Source organism: Carassius auratus, chromosome 9 (genome assembly GCF_003368295.1).
Source record: "Carassius auratus strain Wakin chromosome 9, ASM336829v1, whole genome shotgun sequence".
Classification (NCBI taxonomy): Eukaryota; Metazoa; Chordata; class Actinopteri; order Cypriniformes; family Cyprinidae; genus Carassius; species Carassius auratus.
Window position 1 is genome coordinate 6,518,348 of NC_039251.1, and position 21,679 is coordinate 6,540,026.

General features: G+C 35.7%; 1 protein-coding gene and 1 long non-coding RNA gene across 2 annotated transcripts in view; one reads left to right on the plus strand and one right to left on the minus strand.

The window, feature by feature from the left end:
• baz2bb (bromodomain adjacent to zinc finger domain, 2Bb) overlaps positions 1–8,431 on the minus strand; it is a 72,628-nt gene extending 64,197 nt beyond the window's left edge. The window contains 1 exon segment of the mRNA XM_026271141.1: positions 8,293–8,431. The gene's annotated coding sequence lies outside the window, so the exon portion shown is untranslated.
• A 62-nt stretch (positions 8,432–8,493) lies between these two features.
• Positions 8,494–10,364, plus strand: LOC113108238 (uncharacterized). The gene is made up of 3 exons (XR_003292760.1): positions 8,494–8,592; positions 9,526–9,558; positions 9,698–10,364. It is a non-coding gene; the product is annotated as an uncharacterized LOC113108238 (long non-coding RNA).
• Positions 10,365–21,679: the final 11,315 nt, after the last annotated feature.

The window sequence follows — 21,679 nt, forward strand, 5'->3', positions numbered from 1 at the left end:
CAGGTCACCTTCACATGAATCTCCATAATGGGATGTTCACAAATGCAGCGATCGTATCACTGGTCTGTTCTGTTGGCATTTATTCCTAACCTTAATGGTCATAAGATGTCAGTCTGATCTAATAATCTATTAAAAATTAATATTCTGGAAGAGAAAGTGTAAATCATTACAGCCACACAAAATACTGAATCGAACTGACTTAGGCTACATCGAATCAATTTCTGATCTTTTTCCATTCATTTTTAACATTGTGCATGTGCACAGACACAAATCGTAAATGTGGAAATCTCTCATATAGGGTTGCACGATAAATCGAAATGAAATCAAAAACGCGATTAGACAGAAGCTGCAGTTGTCATGCGTATCTTTCAGTGAAGCACGGTTCTGTGATCAGTAGTAAATCTCCATCTGAAGACCAGAGGGCGCTCTCACGTGAAAACTCCAAATACACCTCGCAGAAGAAACCCAGGAAATCCCTATAGTGGTTGCTGAATAAACAGAAGATTTAACTGCTTTCATTGATTCAACATGACAATTTTTTTTACCTAGCCTGTCAGAGAACTACAGCTCGGTGTAGTAAATGCAGCTCCACCTGAAAGCAGGTGATGGAGATTTACTAATCACAGAACCAGCTTTACTGTCGAGATGTTCATGACAATCACTCGTGCAGCTCTACTCTCATATTTTAGACACTTGATTACAATATCAGACATGATATTTTTCTCACCAGACATTACTGCAACTGTTAGCCTATGACGAACAGTGTGAAGCAGTAATAAGTAAAGGTAAAAGAACTGGCATTTTCACATGAGCTCTTAACACCACAGGAATCCTCAGTCCTTCACTGAGCATAGGACATGTGACATCCATTTACAACAGATAATTAAGTGACAGACCGATGGAGATAAAAAGAGAGAAGGAAAAAATAAGTGTGAGAGAGGCAGACGGTCATTGACCATGCTTTTAATGTCTCATGCTAAGTAGTATTACACTTAACCTAGTATCACAAAGCTAGACCTGTAACTAACAACATAACATCTGAGAGGGCTGCACAATTCATCAAAATAAAACTGAAATAATGTTATGGCTTTCCAAGATTACGATAATGCACATAATTTTATTATTATTAGGCTAATTGTTATATTATTAGATAGCCATCTTCATATATAAATAACCACATTTTTCCAAATTGTGTAGTCTTATAATGCAATACAGCAAACCCGGATTTAATAGTAAATCACTATGACCATTTAGATAAATAATGTAAAATTATATAATTTATTAGTATTTGTATTTTTTTAAATACTGTGTCAGCTGCAGGGCTATCTTAATGGAGAAAACAGAATAAATAACATTAGTCATACAATTAACAAGCAGCTTTACAAGACATTTAAGTTCATGCCAGAAAAAAAAATATTCAGGGGATACCTTTTTTTTTAAATCAGTTAAACATCTCTCTGGATAATATTGTTGTCTATTAATTTTAAAAACAGTTCAGAAAATCTTAACAATCACTGTAGTTTTGTGGTGGTTAATTTTTTATAAATAACTATGTGTGAGTTTTCTATGTCCTAAATGGCAATAACATAAGATTTTTTTTTTTTACTTTAATTGTGCAGCCCTGACATCTTATCCATTTATTCTGGCCAAGAACAGTCCACTTGTACATGAAAGTACCAAACACAGTTGTTGATGTATTTTGTGTTCACATGTCTAGCAAGCACCTCAAACAAAACTAAGTATCTTCTGAAGATTAAAAGCCACTAATAGCACAAACCCTAGTAATCCTGCTAGTGACTAGTGCACTCGACTCAAAGTTGCTCAACGTCAGACAATCTGAGCTTGCAGTTTTAACAAGTGCTTTTGGGTTGTGTGCATCACGCATCAGTGAACGGATCATGGGCGGTCGTGGGTGTGCCGTCTGAGACTGAGACTATACTTAACTCACAAAAAGACTCATGTCATGTCTGCAGCCTTCCAAAACATCAACCAGAGACAAAGAGGAGATATTGAATTATGCATTCAAAGCAGTGTCACATTTATTCTGCTGCACTGGGGGCCTAACTGCTGTCTTCAGACCCCCAAACGACTCTGCAGAAGACAGACCTCCTGATTCCCCCTGCAGGCGCCCAGCATCCTGATTAATGAGCGTAAGATTGTGGAAGAGCACATGAGAAGTGAAAGATGGATGGTGCAGCGCAGACACAAACTCGCATCAGGAAAACTGCCCTAATTACTGACGGCCCTGTGGTTCACTTGCTTTAAATGCACACAATATCCCCCTTTTTTTCTAACCAGGAAGAACATTTTCCCCTACAGCCTCATCCAATGACCTCATTCTCAACAGCACTACGATTAGTCATTCCCAACCAGTAAAACACATACGTGGACTACCCCTCAAAGAAGACCTGTACACGTGACGACACGAATGCATGTACTATGTTGAAGTTAAATAAATGGTCTTTTTCAAGATCAACCAAAAAACCTAGTCTCACAAAGATTTCTGACTGCTGGTAAAAGTCTTGTCCAATTTGCAACCAACTCTGGCCAAAAAAAATAAAAAAGGCTACTGAGGCTGGAGAAGATCACCTGACCAACATGAAAAGCAGTCAATCACAGTTTGTTTTTGTGTGCCATTTTTGAGATATATATATATATATATATATATATATATAGTGGTGGGCCGTTATCGGCGTTAATGTGCTGCATTAACGGGAGACTCTTATCGGGCGATAAAAAAAATACATGGCCGTTAATCTATTCTCAAAGTTGGGTTGGGAGCTGGGTCTATACTAAGCAAGCTATGATGACTTTCACCTTGATATTTTATATAACCGACTGGCTGAGGACAGCCTAAAAAGATGCTCAGGACAGTTGACGGGCCACTGCTGTGCATCGTCACGAAAGCTTATCTTTCTCACGTGTTTTGAAGCCTTTCCGCTTGTCGATTTAAACATTAAAGCATCCAAACACAAGATGCGGAAAAGCTGAACAGAGTAACTGGTTACTCGCGCGCTGTGTTTGGTGACCACAAGAGAGATCGAGAGCCGTGTAACACGGACAGCGACACTGAACCGAGCTCTCTTCTGCGAAGTTCTCCTCGAAGTCCCTCCTGCACCTGAATGAACAGTATATATATATATATATATAGAAATGAAATGTTGAAGGTGTCTGAATAAATGTAGGTTTGATTGTATATTTCATTTTTACATTGAAGACTATCCAGTGCTATTTTATTTTACATTTAATTATTTGGTTTCTGTACCTTGACACCTACAAACTTGAAAAAAAACTTGCTAAGTTAACATGCTAACCAAATCTACTAATTTCCACTGTATTACTAATAAATACTTTAATAATAGATGCAGAAATTACAATGTGCTATTGTGTGCTATTGACAACTTTTTTTTTTTTTATCACAGCCTTTGTGATTTGATACTGACACTAAGCTTCAATTTCTGTTTTATTTTTATTTAGCTCTAGACTGTGCCACAATAATATACTGGGGATGAAAAAAAAAACTTAGCACAAAACCTCAGAAAAAAATAGTGTAAAATGTGAATAGACTTAAGAATTTCTGTCCGTCCAAAATAATCAATCCAGTTTTTACTGTTACGTAACTATTAAAGCTGCGGTAGGGAACTTTTGACGCTCTAGCGGTTAATAAACAGAACTGCTTGTGTCCTGCGGAAGAACATCGTAGCCGGATCTACTTCTCTCTGTTTATGTCTATGAAGAATCACAAAGGTACTGGGTTACTCCGCCGCGGTATCCCCGAAGCAATCTGAAATAGTCCGAATATAAACACTTATTATAGGTGCACCCTAGTGATTCAGGACAAGCCAAAAACACGGTTTGGAAAATTGATTCATGGTGTACTCGCTTATTATATACATTTTTCTACATTTTGAACACAAACAAAGTTACGGACCGCAGCTCTGATTGGTTGTTTCTTAACGGGCGCAATGTATTTCTGCAAATGGCAATAGGAGCACTGGGAGGAGCCAGAAGAGCTTGATTTTTTCACAGATTATCTGTCTCATATTCTACTGTCAGGACATAATGACAGGTTTAACAAATATGTAAAAAATATATTTTTACAAAAGTTACCTACTGCAGCTTTAATTGAATTTTTTTTTTTTTTTTATCATACTGCGGTTGTATAAAAGCTATAAACCAGGTTCCAATCTCAAATTCTTGCTCAAAAGAAATATTAATAACTGCAACATAAGCCTCTTGTGGGTTTATCATCACTATATTAAATTAAAGCTGATAAACAAACAAATGATACAGCACGCTTATAGTCTCTGTCCACTGCGATCACAAGCTTCACAGTGTTTGTTCTGCATTGAAAAACATTCTGAATAATCAGAATCTAAGCAGTGATTCTGCTAGCATTTAAAAGTGCTGTTTCAAGCAGGATTACTGTAACCTTGAGCTAATGTTGTTGCCTGCCAGGAGAGCGGAGCCTGATAACATGCAGCACATTCAAATGGCACGGTGTTATTTTTCATCCCTTAAATACCAGACTATGATGCAGAGCGGTTTGTATTCATGGGTGGTTGTTGCACTTTCAAGGATGGCAGTATTGAATAAATCTGTGTTGACCTTCTGACTGTAACTCTGCTTTATTTTTTGAATCTCTGGCCAGATTAATTCACAAAACTGTCAGTATAATCTAATTCCTCCCAATCCCTGTAGGTCTTTAAAGAGATGCATTTCAAAAGCAGGATCTTTACATATTAGATTTACAAGTCAATTAGGCTGTGTGGGTGAATCGCATGAAAACTATCAACATGTCCAAGCACCAAATGAAGACAAGGAAAAATAAATAAATAAATAAATAATAATAATAATAATAATAAAAACATACACTTATCTTTTTGATGATGTCATTTTTATGACAATGTTTATTACTTCAAATGTTTATTATTGTAGTGCAAATAATCTATTATTAAACAAATATTAATTGATAGTATAATATCAAAGTGTGCTTGATTGTCAAAATAAATACTGTTTTTTTGGGGGGGAAATGGTGAAGGATCTTTTTTTTTTTTTTTAATCTCAAAAAACTTGAGCAACATTTTGATGTCATTTTTATGTGCAAATTGTGGTTAATGAAATCGAAATAATGTATTATATTAACCAAATATTATTTAATATTATGGAAAAATATTGTTAACTTTGCTTAACCTAGTAGACAGGAACTGCCTTCACAGTGATTTAAATAATTAAAATCTTTTATGTTAAAAAGTGATTTACCACGATCAAGAATTACCAAATAAATAAAGTTCAAGTACAGTAATAAGCATTTGGGGCAAAATGTGCCAAAATTATTCTCTCTCTCACACACAGTCTTAATTTTTTCTTAGTAGAATATTTTTTTCTGATTAAAAAAACCCCTGAAAAGATAAATAATCTTATTTTAAAAACTTGAGTCTGTTACAATGTTTCAGACGGATCAGCACACAAAGTAAATACTCTTTGACACACTTTACTCTTTATTACTTCTTCTGCTATTGTTAGTTCTTGCATAATAGCATCTGTACTTCCTCTTTACCTCACGGTGACTAAACTCTTTCTGAACACCTAACGTGTATTGCTATGCACGTTTTCAAAGGAAAACTAAATTCCCATGAAATATGAATTGATATACTACTGTAACAAACAGAATAAACCTTGCCTGATCTGCAGTTAGGTCATGTTGATTTTATTATTTACAAAATAAATGTTCAAAAAAAAAACGAAAAGTGTTTTTCACAAATGATTCTGAGAAATGCTCTGAAACCGGTTTCAGCCGTGAGACTCAGAATCTTTATCACTGAAGCCTTTAATTGTGAAACCGTGTTTTCCTTTCAACTGGCAAAATAAAGGTAGAACCACAAAACAAGTCCTGACAGCTGTAGATTCTTCCTGCAGCCGAGAAACAAGTACATCACAGGCCGCTTTTGTGTTCAACTGTAGCTCTACAAAAACCAACAATAGACATTTGTTTGCACTACAAAACATGAGTTTGAGAGAATGCATTAGTATAATCCATGTCTCAAAGTGTGTGTGTCTAAGCAAGGAAGGAAAAAAGAAAAGAGGAGGGTCTTTCTGTTCCTTTCAATTCATTTCCACTAATGGCTTCCAAGCATCTTTACACAATCCGGCAGCTGCGAGGTCGATGCATCAGCGAGGACGAGAAGAGATGCGCATTCCCAGTAGAGATGCGAAGAACAGCAGACACTCAGCAATACAGCTGCTGCCACGCATTAGCTCAAAGACACAAACGCAGAACTGTGCTTTAAAGCACTTACCATCAATAACAACTATCCTGAACGCTGCTCCAACTAATTAAAAGTAGCACTGCCGCTAACTTAAATGCATATTTTAGTAGTGTGACAGTAGCTCAGCTGGTTTCTTTCTCAGCTTTTCCAACATGCATTCAAGTCAATCGGTTTGCTCAGACAGAATCAATTTAGAAAAACATTTTTTTTTATATTTTTTGTGTTGAAACAGGTCTTATGAAGCAGTGCCGAGACTTCATGCAGCTGGTATTGAGAGCTCAAATGCGGTGAGATTTAAGCGCATTTCACGGATCCCTTGTGGCTTACAGCACAATGTCATGCTGTTAGGAAGACGCTCGGATCTCTGGCATCGTCTGTTCAGCCAAAAGATAGGAGCATTTGAAGAAAAAAAGGCCACGACAAATGGAGAGAGAGGGAAACACACAGGGCGAATATCACAAATACCTCAAAATCAAAAGCAAAAAAGCAGAATTTTGAAATTGTCATGACAATTTAGAGCAAAGATCTCATTATTGTAAGATTTTGTAATTCCTATTATTCATTTTCCTCTAACTTGGTCTTATTTATAATAATAAAACATCCAGTTTTATGTCCATGGCCAATAGCAATGGTCTCAGTCACTGAAATGAATCTGAATCACATCTCTGGATTGTGAGACTTGAGAGATCTCAAGGTCCGATCACATGCGACATTTCTCACTGTCAGTGAATCTCTATACAAGACAACTAAAATTTCAAGAGGTCAAATGAACATTACAATACCTCATTCCATTTAAATAGTGATTACGGAGGCATGCTACACTTCAAAAGTGGAACCGATCAAGGTGATCTGGCTCGATATAGAAACTCGTTTCAACAACCTCTTGTTTACAAGCAAGCAAGCGGATAAAATGAATCACAATGAAACTTTATAAAACTGTTCAGGCTTTTTTTTTCCTGATGCATAAATCAATAAAATCACAAAAGTCTCGAATGTATCTTCAAGATACAGACTAGTTTTAATTATTCCCAATCTCTGTTTTTTTTTTTTTTGTAGAAAATAATAGGCCTATCAATATCAAGACTTTATACACCACCACCTTTATCAGCTATGTTGCATGCATTATCTAATAATAAAACATTTAAAAACAAGGACAGTCATATACTGTAGATCCACACAGGCTGAAACATCAAACACTGAACAGCATCTGTAACATCAAACCTCTCCCACCCAGCTGTTTCCTTTCATTCTGACTTGAATGATTTGGCTAATGTACTATTCACAGAAAACACATACAGCAGACCAACAGATAAAGACGACTTTCTGTCTCAAAGCAAAGCAGAGTGTTGAATACTGTGCAAAAATTACATGTTTCTCTCCTCTATATAAGTGCAATCGACATCAATAGAAAGAAAGAAAATCATCTTAACGATCTTTACAGTTCTTTTCAGCCTAATTATTTTGGTTTATGATAAACTCACTTTAACAGACAGACGTGGTGTTTGTAACGTTAGCCTAACGTTAACGTATTTAAATATACATCACTGAAATGAACTAGCAAAGACAATTTGATAGCTAAACTTAAACGGCGAACGAACAGTCAAGATACACACTAACATTATAAGATATATAACGTTAGATTTTAAAGTTCTGATTTTGAATATGAAAAGCATCATGGACTTGTCAACGAAGTTACCATTAATCAATCAGGTGATGCTAGTTACACAAAGAGCACTTGACGTCCCAGTCATGACAGAAAAACTACTTCACACACGATTTTTAAGATTGAAAATCCGCGTTTTAATTGAAATACTTTGACATGCTATGTACATATTCTATACCCGATGACTTTAACGAGAGATTGAGATCAAAAAGTGATCTTTTGGTGAGTTTGTGACCGTTATCAACCTGATTCAATTGCGCAAACAACAAACAGCAAGTAACGTACAAACGTTCTACTATAACTTACACAAACCAGGACGCGCGGTCGGTCTCCTTCAGATTAATAAAATAAATCACTCACCTTCTCCTTTCACTTTGAGATCAATAATCCGGCGATCTTGTAAAAGGTACATTAACTGATAATTTCCCACCGGTTTCTGAAGAGTCGTAGCGGAGCCGCGCTCTCGACTCGTGCGCGCGCGTGAATGTTTAACGGCGGAGTGAAGCTTCACGTTCGACTGCACTTGAAGGAAGCGGCGTGACGTCACCGAAGCGCTTGTTCAACATTTCAGTGCTTCATTTGTGCTTTTTCACTCAGACCGAGAGCGCTACGATCACACAGTCCTTCCGTTTGACAGGTCGATATCTCTGTTTTATCTGAGTAAGGAGAATTTAATTGTTTCTCTCTATTTTAGGATTGGATATTGGAATTTTTTTTAAGATTAGATAATAGATTTCAGAAACGCTTGAAAAACAATGGCAAAAAAAATAATCATTATGAATCTCTACTCCTTTATTCCTTACCTTTTTAACCGACTTAAAAATAATAATAATAATCACGCTTTCAAATTTGTAACACCCTTCATAAAGGTAATTTTATTATATATATATTTATATATATACATATATATACATATATATACATATATATATACATACATACATATATATATATATATATATATATATATATATATATATATATACATACACACATATATATAGGACAATACATCATCAAAAATTAAGTTTTGATATATTTATGGTAAAATATCTTCATGGAACATGTTACTTAATTAAAATAAGAAAGAAATCATTAATTAATTCATAAAAAATTTTACAGCTTGATAAATGTGAGATTTCAGTTAGCAAAGTTTTTTTTAAATGCCAACATAAGAAAATAAAATTAAGGAAATATAAGGAAAATACACATAAGGAAAGAAAAGAAAAAACCTGAAGTGTTTATCAGTCAGATACAACAGCACTGAATGTGACATATGAAGTCATGAAATGCAGTGAGAACACATGACTTAAACCAACCGGACCCCTCTAAAACCAGTTTAGCGAAGCTGGGAGACCAGCTAAGTATTTTAAGCTGCTTTAAAGCTGACTTTCTATAAACAGTTGGATTCATGAATAAATCATATTAAAAAGCATCATTGCTTGGAGAGAAAAAAAAATCATGGCTAAGAGTACAGCTTTTAGATTTAGACTGCTTTACCAGCACAAAATAATGTGATCGATATATTTTTATGAGAAGGTGAAAATTACCAAGTTAACTGTTGAAATATTGATATGGTGTTTTTATCCACAGGGCCTGTGATTTCACACCTCGCTCCTGTTAACAGTAAGAAACCAATTTACTGACAAAGTCACTCCTGAATTAAAGATGTGAAAAAAAAAAATCCTTATTCAGCTGGCAGAATTTAAAGCAGGTTTCCGTGGCTCCTGCAAGTTCATTGATTTTACCCTCGTATTCTTTTCAGGTTTGTGCATTGCTTTTGGAGTGGCGTCGGGGACCAGCTCGCCTTTCTTCAGATGCATTTGTCACAGCAGTGAGATGCTGTGATTTTAATTGTATTGGGGAATCTTGATTGGGAAAAGCAGAGGGGGAAGTGAAAGCTCAAAGCAAATTCATTACCGCAGAGGCCGTGCATACCGAGCTTTTCTGCATGCAGTGAAAATGTCAGCCTCACCTCGGTCATTTGTAAAGTAATAAGCAGAAGCACAATGACGGCGAGGCGCAGCAGCGCAACGGGGGGAAGGGCAAATCTGCCTGTCTCCTTAAAAAGGATTTTTAAAAGAGTCTTGATTAGAAAGTATAATGAGACTGAGAGCAACGCTGCACACTATCTCTCCAGAGGCTGATGGAAAACAAATCAATGTAGCTATTTTGTTTTAATTCCTATTTTTCCACATTAGACTGCAGTGCGTCCTGAGGAGTTGTCATCACTGTCCACCAGAGCCCATGCAGTCAGAGTTATTGATTTTCTGTAGACACATCAAGGGAATGCAGAGAGTAATCTCTTTTTTCCCCCTGAAAAAAAACACACAAAAAACAAGAGCCATAGCATAAAAAAATGGAAGAAGACAAAAGGAAGGGTTGAGGGAAAACATTATATTGTATCATTCTTGTTTCAGGTTTAATTTGATCAAACAGGCATTAACCAACAAATGCCACAAATATCACAAAATTAATAAAAAATGCTTTTATAATATGTTTTCTTTACTGGAGGATGATGATATTGGTCAACAAATGAGGTTACTTAAAAAAAAATAGTTCACCCAAAAATGAAAAATGCCTGAAAAAAAAAATCACCCTCAGATCATCTAAGATATGGATGAGTTTGTTTCTTCATCAGATTTGGAGAAATGTAGCATTGCATCAGTGTCTCATCAATAGATGCTCTGCAGTGAATGGGTGCCGTCAGAATGAGTGCTGATAAAAACATCACAATAATACACACCACTCCAGTCCATCAGTTAATGTCTTGATGAGTAAAAAAATCGGTGTGTTTGTAAAAAACAAATCCATCATTAAGATGTTATTAACTTTAAGCCATCGCTTCTGGCTAAAATATGAGTCTGTATTCTATAACAACACTTCATCCAGTGAAGAAGCAATCTCTGTTTGACATTAAAATCCATCCACATATTTGTTTAGAGCTGTCTTTTGCAGGTAAACAGTGCTTGATGTGCGTATTTCTTTCCTAATTCAGAAGACACAGCTTTTCACTGGAAAAAGATACATTTGGTATTATGGGCTCGTATTTTAGCAAGAAGTGATGACTTGAAGTTAAAAATAAACATGCAGTTTTTTTCTTCTCAAGTCATTAACAGATGGACTGGAGTGCTGTGGATTATTGTGATGTTTTTATCAGCTGTTTGGACTCTCATTCTGACGGCACCCATTCACTGCAGAGCATCCGTTGATGAGACACTGATGCAATGCTACATTTCTCAAAATCTGATGAAGAAACAAACTCATCTACATATTGAATGGCTTGATGGGGGGTACATTTTCAGCAATTTTCTTGGGAGCTCTGCTTTAAAATGTCACAAGAAAAAAAAACATCTTTTGTCTGAATCATTTGGACTGGAGAAAGAAAGGAATGACCCATATACAGTCTTCTTAAGCAGGCCTCTTAGCAGCCACCAAAGATTTAAACAGTTTATTTAATTTGTTAACATTTTTAACTAAAAAAGGTTAAATTAAGCAACACACAATAACACCGTTTGTTTGCTATTGTGTTTTTAACCTGCATTAAATTAGAGAGAGTAATTGTGGCTTTGTCTCTCTGGTAAATGTTCTCTTAAATAGAGTAATTGCTCTTTTATTGCAGATGAATCTGACAGCGGCAGGAATTAATAACTGTCAGATTGTAGTGTGTATCATTTAGATGAGCGACAATTCAGCTGCTTGTTGACATGGAAAATGTATTCAAATATTCAAAAGATTCATCTCTCAGTGGTGGTTTTGCGTTTGTATCTATGAATAAAAAATAGCCTTTTATATCACTGCACAATTTACATATGCATATTAATAATTCATACATTTAAAAACAAACAAAAACAGAAAATTTTGATTGGGCATCAAAGGATCAGAGTGAAAAAAAGATCATTTGAGTTAGATTTTTTTTTTCATGGATAAATCATTACTAATTTATATTACCCTAAACATTATGTGAAACACAGAGAAATTAGATTCTGACTTTATAATAGTAACAGGAAAGAGATGTCAGGTTCGTGACCTCTCAGACAAACCTAATAACGGAGTCTAATTGATGTGTAAGAGAATACAGTCATATTTAGAAACTAAAAGGCTGATCAGAACCTAATGCTCTTAACAAATACGCAGAGGCGGATCTAGAAAAATATTGATGTGGTGGCGAGAAGGGGGCAGGAATTTTTGAGGGGTGGCAACATAAGGCAGATGTATATATACGTATATATATATATATATATATATATATATATATATATATATATATATATATATATATATATTGTGATCAACACGTTTTTTGTTGAAGAAATTACAAAGGATGTGTCATCTATAGCAAAAAGGTGGCCAAAAATGAAAGATTAAGTGAATATTTGAATGAAATGTTTGGTCAGTAGCCTAAACAAGGATTTGATTGTCCTGTAAGTGTAACAGCAGCAATCACATGGCATTTGTAATAACATGTACATAAATTGTTTATTTTGTATCATTATTTTTTATATAATGCATTTTAAGTCATTTTAAAGGCTATTGATGGCTTAGGTCTATTTTTATAGCAACAACAACAACAAAAAAAAAATATTACAGTATATTAATACTTTGTAAATTATTATTTGAAGTAACAAAACCATGGTTAATTTGTTACCATGGCTACAAAAAACAATGATTTGTGGTGTTATTGTTAAAACCATGGGTAATTTTCGTAAGGGAACCTTACAAACTTTCACAGGATTGTGCCTGAAAATGATAAACAGGCCTCATTTTACCTAAATGATTTATACTTTATTTTAATATATATAAAAAATTTATAAGGCGTGCATTGTAGCTGACACCTAAATGAACACATTACAATTGTTTTATGACTGCAAGTCTTTCTCTTCAAATGCTTTTGAGCTTTAAATTTGCGTTTGAGCCCATGTAAAAGAGTAGCATTATTTACATATGATTTACAGATTATTTTAATAAATATCAAACATTTAATTAAATTGTGCATTATAGCTGACACCTACATGAACAATTACAGTTGTTTTTATTAAGTCATTCTCCTCAAATGCTACTGACGTTAGAAAAGTGTAAACCAATATCGCATGTACCTGTTCGTAGCGGGATCGCGAATCATTTGAGTCAGTTTGGGAGTTCGGAGCGGGTTAGCGAATCATTTGAGTCAGTTTGGGGATCGCGAATCATTTGAATCAGTTCGAGAGTTCGGAGCGGGTTAGCGAATCATTTGAGTCAGTTTGGGGATCGCGAATCATTTGAGTCAGTTCGGGAGTTCGAAGCGGGATCGCGAATTATTTGAATCAGTTCGAGAGTTTGGAGCGGGATCGCGAATCATTTGAATCAATTCGGGACTTCGTAGCGGGTTCGCGAATCATTTGAGTCAGTTTGTGGATCGCAAATAATTTGGATCAGTTCGGGAGTTAGGAGCAGGATCGCGAATCATTTGAGTCAGTTATGGGGAACGCGAATCATTTAAGTCAGTTTGGGAGCTCGGAGGGGGATCGCGAATCATTTGCCACCAAGGGCGGTGTTAGGGGTGGGCTAAGGGGGCTGGAGCCCCGAATGTTTTCAGTAAAGCCCCGAATGTTTTTATTACCACCATGCCATCAATGAGTTTTCATGCCCAATAAAGTAATTTATATTAGAATTTAAATAAATAAATAAATATCTCTCGACTCAAGTCCACAGTGTCTGTAAATTTACCCAAGTAAGTACGCGTTGTCATTCACACCCGACGAAAACCGCCCACTGAGTCTAGTGCTTTTAACTGACATGTAAACTGGCCAACCATCGATGAGCGTCTGTACGAATGAAATGAAATGAAATGAGATCTTTTGGAGGCAGGCGGTTTGTTGGCGTGTAGTATTTTACTAGATCAATTTATTCGAAAATTAAAATGGATATTTCAAAATTAATCTTCTTCTTCTTAAAAAAAAGGAAGTAACCCCCCCCAGCCAAAACACTTGAATGCCAAGATACAACAGCTTACTTCAGGTATCTGTAACCTTTATATTTATTTTTCGGTTTTAAATTGTGTCTGATTTAACGTCACATTTTGAACATGGAACAGTTAACGGTTGCGCAGCACAGTCTGTAGGGGACGCACACACACACACACACACTTTTTTTTCTGAATGAATCATCCGTTTCTAACGAATCCATTGATTAAATGACTGACCGACTCACTCATTAAGGCAGTGGCATGCCGCCACCTAGTGGCAAAGTACCATTCTAATTTTTTTTCATAATTTCATATTTCTGTAGCCTATTCCAAATTGTATATTTGATACATTAACCTTCTTATGATTATTTATGCAATTTGTAAGTGCTGTGTAAGTCCTCCTTCAAAAATATAAGTGTATAGAGCCCTGCGTTTATAATTATACTTGGCTTTAAACACAGAGATAAAGTCCTTTGACCGGTATATCTTTATAGAGTAAGAGTATGTGCACTGCTTCATGTTTGCTTCTTATCCCTGTTCTACCATGACGAGTGTAGCCAGTCAGGATTGGAAAATAAAAGGATTGGAAAATAAAATAAAACAGAGACAGAGACAAAAAAAAAAAAAAAAAAGTGAGATAGAGACACAACATCAGCATATGTGTCAGGATACAAGGGATAAACTTTAAATAAAATGTTTTAAATTTGTTTTTATTGTTTTTGTATATTTTAAACTAGGTAAATCTTTCTGATTTATTAAAATAAAAAGTCACATACATGGATCTCCACTCACCCTAGAACCAACCCTGCTTATGACAACAAACTGTTAGAAGAAAGGGATCATTGGGGTTCTATATAGAACCATAGGGTTCTTTACTCAACTCCAAAGAACCTTTCATGCTAAAAAGGTTCTATAATGACAAGAAAGAACCCTTTTGGCACAAAGGGTTCATATCTTGAATTTTGTGATCATTCAGATGCATTCATAAATTCATTTGAATAAACCGAATAATGCAGTGAAAGAACGCACTCAAAATGCACACGCGCACTAGTATGACTTCATCATGTAACTTTATATTAGCCTAGATGCATGCACTTTTTAGGCACGATTTGTTTAGTTTTTGAATATACTTGATACTGTTAAAAGGCACATCATTAAAACAAAAAATATGAGTTCACATTTCACATCTAAACAAGCGTGGAAAATGTAATTATAACCAGCTACTTAATTAGTTACAAATGCCTATCCATATACAGCTATGATTTACGAACCCAAACTGACTCAAATGATTCGCGAACCCGCTACGAACTCCCGAACTGACTCAAATGATTCGTGATCCTCAAAATGACTCAAATGATTCGCGATCCCGCTACGAACTCCCGAACTGACTCAAATGATTCGTGATCCTCAAAATGACTCAAATGATTCGCGATCCCGCTACGAACTCCCGAACTGACTCAAATGATTCGCGATCCCGCTCCAACTCCCAAACTGGAGTCAGATGACTCAAATGATTCGCGATCCCGCTACGAACTCCCGAACTTATTCAAATGATTCGCGATCCCCAAATTGACTCAAATGATTCGCGATCCCGCTCCGAACTCCCGAACTGACTCAAATGACTCGCGATCCCGCTAAGAACTCCCGAACTGACTCAAAATAATTTGCGATCCCAATACACATAATGCTATAAAAGTGTGCACATCGAGAGAAATAAACAGCAGATGTTCATGTTAACAACTTCTTTAACTTGAGCAAACGCTGCTAATACACATACATGTTAATAAAGTAAATAAAACAAAAAATGAATGTTTTAATGCTACTGAATAAAAATAAACGATCCAGTCGAAAGTCTCTGCTCATCATGACAGGACCTGGATCAGTGAGCTGCGTCTCGGGCCGATGACGTCACTTCCATGGAGGCATGTTGTACACGCCCCCATCCATTGACTCCGCCCCCACGTCAAAAACGGTGCCACAAAGAGTGACGTGCACAAAAGTGAAGCGCAAAGGAAAAATGGTATTGCAAGCTAAAACTAGACTGACACTCAAAATAAAAGCAGCGTTGCAAATAAATTAATAGATATGACCATGGAAGATATGTATTGCAAAATCATTGCTTTCGCGCTGTTTCATTTGTTTTGCAATTCTTAATTTTTGTTTGCAAAAAGCAAATGTATTTTCCTCAATACTTTAAATAAAATGTTTTAAATTTGTTTTTGTTTTTATTGTTTTTGTATATTTTAAATAAGGTAAATCTTTGGATTTACATGGATTTTTCTGGGCTAAGCCCCGGATCTCCACTCACCCTAGAACCACCCGTTTGCCACCCTATGCCACCCCGGTAGATCCGCCCCTGCAAATACGTAAATAAATCAACAGTTGAAATGACCTTACACTAGAAATGGCTTCAAGTGGTAGGTAATATGTAAAAAGTTTCAGATCAAAAATATTATCAATATTGATCATACATCACTGAATGAACTTAAATATATTAACTTCATATTTTATGAGTTATACTGGGTAGAAATAAGTAACAGTTGTAGTTTGGTACTTTTTACAGTGTATTATTCAAGAAATAGCATAAGATGTAAATCTAGAAGTAAAAAAAAAAAACATGCAAGTAATAATAATAATAAAAAAAAAAACACAGTGTGACCATGGTGGTGATATTTAACCAAGATGCATGCAGTGATATTGGACAGAATCCATCTTGGAAACCAGGGTTTGGTTTAATTTTGCAGCTAATAAATATATATATATATATATATATATATATATATATAATATATAAATATATATAATATATAAATATATAATTTAATGGATCTTTCCATTTTGCAAACATTATGGGAATGTTATTTTTAAATGTTCTATAAAAACATTCAAAAATTAGCAATAAGATTTAAAAAAACGTTATATGAATGTCCAACTAAAACATTTCAGAAAAAAAAAATCCTATTAACGAAGTACAGTAAATATTGTTTTTATAGTAACGTTCAAAGAACATTATTAAATGTCAGATAACTTTAAACAAATTATATTAATGTTAATGGAACTTTAAGAGAACGTTCCTAGAACATTAGCCAAAGTTCTGAGAATGTTCACTGTTACCTGGGAACAGACACACACACACACACACAAGCACACACACACAAAACTGAACATTATTTATACCAAATGACTTATTTAATCATCCAAATCAAGAGAACAATCAAGCCATTGCGAGAATTAAGTGTTATCATATGACCCTGGAAAATCCCCAGCTTCTGTCAGGCAACATTTAGACCTGAGAAGGAATGCTCCATTAAGCAATCACATATCATCCAGCAAACAGCAAGAGCAGTGTTGATTTGACGAGATGAATGAGTGCAGGATCACAGGACTTGTATTACCCAGCAGCCTCTTGGTTCCATCCGTGGCTCCTCCAGTGGGCGGCAGTCTTAATGCTGCTGCTTGTTTTGGCTCTGTTAATTGGAGCATGTTCACAGATGAAGGCCATGCTGGAGACGGTAGAGCACGAGAACAGAACAAAAGGAAAAAGAAGCACTATTGTTAAGAAATAATCATCAGTTTAGCTCGACCAAACCAGACGTGAAGGGAAAACTCACTTTGAATGAGGTTTTAGACATTTTAACTTGTCCTGATTAGCCGTTTGTCCTCTTAAAGCAGCTGTGTATTTGCGTGGCCTTGTGTATATTTTAGTTTGATCATTTTTTTCAATTCTGTACTTTAAAGGGATTTTACGGTATTAATTTATATTTATGCAGTAGTTATAATCCATTTTCCCCTTTTATCTTTTCCTTTTTTTATTACTTTTTGAGGAATATACCTGAACACTTTAATTGTTGTTATCTTGTTATCTAAAATCTTGAATGATTTGGAGCAAAGACTCAAGTTTGGTCTCTTTTTAAAGTTTATTGTTATGAAAAAAAATGCACAAAAATTCTATTTTCAAATTGTGTTGGAAAGAGGCTGAACATTTCCGGTAACTTCCAGGAAACATTCCAGATTTCCAATTTTAAAAACATTTGCAATGGAAAATTTTGGACATTTTGGCATAGTTTCCTGGAAATTTGGCAACCTTTACCAAGTTTCATGGCATTCAAATGAAGAAAAAAAACAAATTCTATAATGACCAAAGAGCACCAGAGGTTTAATGTCCCTGACAACCTCTGTAGTCCCATTTAGACACTTGCTAGCAACCGCCTTTCAAGACGAGTAAAATCTGTCATTGTGTTCTGTGTGCAAACACCATATTGTCTTAACAAAGGACGTGAGAAAGCGGCACATGTCTGGTGGTGTGCACACAGCGTCTGGCATGCACATTTCCATGCCAGCTGTCAGTTTGTGTCCTGTCATATTAACACTGAACGCTGTCCCTTTTAATTAGCAGTGTCAGGTCAGCACTAACCTTTTCCTCCTCTGTGCATCAGCATGAGAAAGCGAGAGATGTGCAAACGAGATGCCTTCGGTGTTATTTGATCAAAAACAGGTCATTACAGCCATAATCATAATAGTGTCAGCCTCACCATATTATATATGCTGCTCTGAAACCATCCATCTCCTGGAGAACAGCAAAGTAAAAAGACAAAAACAAAGGTCTGTGTGAAAAATCAAGCGCTGTGTGACACCGTGTAATTAAAGGGGAAGCAGGTGGCATCTTTTTAAAGGACTCTGGCTTGTTCTGCATTTGTACCAAGAGTTCAATTAATCATGTAAATCATACAGTTTGAGAAATGCTATGCAAGAGACACATCATACGTTCATTTCCACTGCTGTAATAGTTTTTAAGCAGCAGGAGGGATTCATTTTTTGATAGAATGAAATTAATCAGACTGTGGAAGGGTCACCAGATGAGCAGTAAATCACAAAATACACTGCAATTTACTTAGGATTGAAACAGAAGTCAATTAAAAAATAAAATCAAGATGAATTAATGAATACATAGTCTATTTTAGGCCAGTTACATTTTTGCATTATTTATTACAAATTATTTTTTTTTTCTGTAATAAAGTAAGTGTATGTTGCAAAATTATTTGAATCATTATAAATAAAATTTAGTACAAACACTGTCATTATGTACACATTATTTGAATTATGCATATTAAAGAAAACATTTTTACGAGAATTAGATCGTTTTGCATTATGGTAATGAAAATTTGTGGGGGTATGTATATATATATATATATATATATATATATATATATATATATATATATATATATATAATCTTAATGCCAATACAGAGAGAGCAGGATTGCTGATGCCGGTACACATGTAAAACAACATAATGACGATGGACATACACAAAATTGTCGAAAAATGCACTTATTTTATATTAAAGTTATAAATTTAAAAAGCACAGAAAAAATTGACATAAATATTTAAATAAAACAAAAATCTGAAATTATTTATATTTTTTTAAGCAAAAATATATTTTAGATTTTAAGCTAAATTGAATTTCTAAATTCTTTCCTTTGATCACGGGGTAAAATATGATTCACTTTTGTGAGTTTTACCCTTGTAAGAATCCCGCTCCCCAGTTGAAATCTAAAAGAAACAAATGGCGAGTCACTCAAGGGTTTGTCTATTGTTTCATTATTATTATTAGACTCGGTCTCTTTCTGCAGGAGGCTCCCCTCCGCACTGCCCGTTTCTCCCAGAGCAGCTATTGTGTCCTTCTCTAATAAATTAGGCTTTGTTGACCTGGCTTTTGTCATGTCCTAAGAGCTCCAGACAGTAGGCTGAACCCTGGGAAAACCACAAAACAATCCTCAGCTGCCTGCAGTCTGACAGCATTTCTGCTCTTCACACCCACGAAACAATAGCAACAGCACAGCAACATACAGACAACTACTCAAACCAAACAAGAACACTGTAGCAACCATATAGCAACACACTAACAACCAATCAGAACACTTTAGCAACAAGAACCATAAGAATTGCTAACACCCTTGCAACCACATAGAGACACAAGTAACAAGTAGCAGTTTTCACACTGTTGCTCTCTCCTTTGTCTGATTGCTTCTATGTTTCTCTTCATTTGTAAATCGCTTTGGATAAAAGCTTCTGCCAATTGATTAAATGTAAATGTAAAAGCAACCACAAAAGCCACATTCTGTATCAACAACCTTAATAACACCAGAAACTATGAATAACACCTTCTGGCAACTACATGGCAAATTCTTCAGCATTGTAACACCAAGTCTAGTGTTTTCTAAGGTTTCATAAGACTGGATACAAACACAGGAAGCTCAAACTAAAGTGTGTGTGTGTGTGTGTCTTCAGGTGGACTTTGCCCTGACAATTACTTGCCAAATGATCCACTAAACCAAGCAAGAGATAAGAACAGTGTTTCCCATCAGCACAAAGACACAGTGAGATATTGAGTCTTTCCCATCGGTTCACAATAGATTCATAATGAACAGCAAGACATGCCTTCTCCACGAGGAACAATCCAGTTTTTGGTGTAGCTGACTTAATTTAGTTTGTTTGTAGTCTTAACACCAAAATATGACATGAAATATGATGAATAAGATTTCATTACTTACTAAATGAATCAGTCCTAAAGACTCCAATGTTTTTGCTTATTTACCACAAGTGCAATAAGAAATTAGACTTTGTGTCTTTCTAATCGTCAAAGATCCTCATTCCATCTCGCAGCAGAGTTTGTCGTTGTTGACGTGACTTCAGGTCATTACTAATTCACCCAACATAAACATAAAACCCTAGAAATATGTGCAAGGTGAGCACTTTCAGTTCCTGTCAACAGCAGTGTTTTATCTGTGGGAATCTGTGTGAAAGAGGCATAGCATTGGCTTCTTCTGAACTCTTTTACCCTGCACTGAGAACTGTGGACTTAAGGGGAAAAAAGACACAATGGCACTAGCAGCTTCCTTACACTTCAACATCCTGATCCAGACTGGACACGTGACATGACTGAAATACATGAACTTTCACAGAGAACTGCATTCTTGTTTTCAAATGACCATGCCCTGAAAACCACATAAAGTCACACCAACAACCACAAAGTACACCTTATAAACCATATGGTAACACCACCCAGAACAATCAGCATGTTAGAAACCATATCAACATGACACCACCACACAAAACTCCTTTAGTAACTTTCACGAATAAGACCTGCATTATTCTGAAATGACAATGCCCTGAAAACCACATAAAATCACACCAACAACCACACCTTAGAAACCATAAGACAACACTCTGACAACAACACCGAGCAAAGAGCAGCTTATAAATCATATGGCAACGCTCTGGCAACTGCACAGGAAACCAAAGTGACCACAAAGCAACACACCAACAACCACTCACAACCACATAACACAATAGTGATCACATATTGTGCACACAGCAACCCGTCAACACCCTCCAACAACCACAAAGAATAAAAAGAATTAAAAAAAAAACAAGTCTACAATATTTTTGCACAAAATTAATGTTCTTTGGTAGAATCTAGTCATATTAGACATACAGACATGGGCATGTAATGTGAAGACCTCATCCTGAAAAATCATGGTGATATCAGAAAACTTTAAACATTTCTAATTCAACACTTTGTAAACTCCAGGCGCTCTGAGAAGTGGCCTGAAATCTCCTCTCTGATTGGTGCACTGGCCTGCACACAGACTATCACCAGGATGATAACATGAGTCATAGCGTCCTCTAGTGGTCATCAGTGACAACCTGTAATGTGCTGACCAGATGGGGACAGTAAAATATGGGTTGATCACCAAAAAAAGCAGTTTAAAGGCTGCAGAGCATCTTTCAGTGAATTAC